Genomic DNA, 2131 nt, shown 5'->3' with positions numbered 1-2131 from the left:
AATTTAGTTCCAATATTTGAGAAAATCTTTCTCTTTTATACTTGTTGAATAATTTAGTTTGATATTGTGCTAATTAAAAAAGACTATAATAACCTCAAAGTGCATTTTTAGATATTTCTAGTATAGTTTCTATATTTTTTTCACTTTATAATTAAAGGTCCTAGTTGTGATCTTAAGAATAAGCACGCTTGCATTCTTTTATAAGAAGTAATAGAGACTTATTTTCTTAAATACGAAATATATTTACATTTTACTATTGATGCCAAAGGTGACTGCTACTAGGGTGATTTTTTTTTATTAATATTTGTACGAGGACATCCTATTTTGATTTTTTCCAGACATTCCATAATCGTGTGTTCTTGGTGAAAAATGAATCTCGTTTGCTTTAATTATATTGAAGTATCAAGAGACTTTATTTCTAGTCTAAAGTTTTACACACGGTGAAAGTGAAAAAACAGTAATATTATTATGTATTGTTCGTGCGTCATTAAATAAAAGGATTTAAGACATCAATTAATAATAATATGAAAAATTCATAAAATAAACAGCTCCTCAAAAGTTGAGAAAGTTAATAACATATGACCTTCAACTTAGTTAAGTTTAAGTTAATTTAATGAAGTTTATAACGATTCTGCTCTCCCCTAAAATCAAAAATAACGAATGTACTTTCAATAATGTCGTTGAAGTAGCCTTGATCGATTTGTATTGAAAATCTGTGTAGAAGTTTTTGGAGTATCTATGGACGAAAGAGGAAGGTTGCATGATATTGTTAATAATTTGTATGCATCGTCATGTTTTCAACAAACACTAACAATTCTATACGCTCATTACAACAAAATTTTCCACAAACAGCAACTGTACCACCTCTGAGAGAATTCATTTCCAATACCACTCTTCAATATATGGGCACTTAAGGAGGGGTTGACACAAAAAAAAACGAAGTCTTACAGAAGCATGCTCATTAGTCTATGAATTTTACCATCAAAAGTAGTCGTGAATATAAGTTAACCATCTGTATATAGTCTTGGAAGTACTGTTTCAATTAAAACTGAAAGAACAGGACTATTTAAAAGTTGTTTCATATTCATACAATTACTTAGAGGTTATGTATGGGTAGACACAGTTAGAGAACGATCTTTTGCAGTGATCGTATCTCTTGGTCGTCCACTAGATCTTTCTTTCAATCTCGCAGTTGCTTTCTTTGAAAAATATCCTTCACAATCCAACCAATGCCATCATCTACAGTAAGTTAACTGAATGGAATAAATGATATAAAGTTCTTGAAAATACAAAAGAAAACTACTTGCATTGAACTTAGATTTACTTACTTTGAAACACAAAATAGTCTAGCAATTAAATATTCAATATGTAGTGTATACAAAACTGTTAATTATTTTTAAAATCAAATATTTATGAACTTCCCTAACTTTTGTGGAGCAGTTTATTCCATCAAATGTGAGAAGTTAAATAGTACTTACATGTACAATTTTGTAAGTTCCTCAACTTCTTTTCTAAGCTTCTGTTGAATTATTATTTTCACTTGGTTCTTGATTGAGAAACCTTTTATTCATTTGTATATATTGTATAAATAAGCAATGTCATTTATTTTTAATATTTGTTACTTATCTTAAATTGATCTACTGTAAAAGTTATTTTGATGGTTTTAAAAATTAATTTACTTAAAAAGTACTTATTTTTATAATTTATTTGAACCCCTTGATGACCCAAGCTATAAAAAGATATTTTGTAGATGATAAAACTTTGTAAGTTTATACTACATAAGTTGAAAATCTTGAATATCTAGAATTACTATTTTCAATTTAAGAAAAATAAAAACAAAAAATATAAAATTGTTTGTCATTTTCCACAGTTGTATCCTTTGTTACATACAAAAATAGATTGGAGGATAAAACAGTTTTGAATAAAATGAATGAAAACTAAATATTAGTGGAAAATCACAAAATGATTTCATTGATTCTTTTAATGTTTAAATGATTCATTAAATGAGGACAAAAAAAAATCATTTTCATACACCGCTTCTTTTTTACCACCATTTTTTCATATGATACTAGTTTTTGAAGTTTTCAAATAAGAAACTGAAAAGAAACACAATTGAAGAAATCCTCCTAAA

Source organism: Diorhabda carinulata, chromosome 2 (genome assembly GCF_026250575.1).
Source record: "Diorhabda carinulata isolate Delta chromosome 2, icDioCari1.1, whole genome shotgun sequence".
Classification (NCBI taxonomy): Eukaryota; Metazoa; Arthropoda; class Insecta; order Coleoptera; family Chrysomelidae; genus Diorhabda; species Diorhabda carinulata.
The sequence above is the reverse complement of the archived record's forward strand: the minus strand, read 5'-3'. Positions refer to the sequence as shown.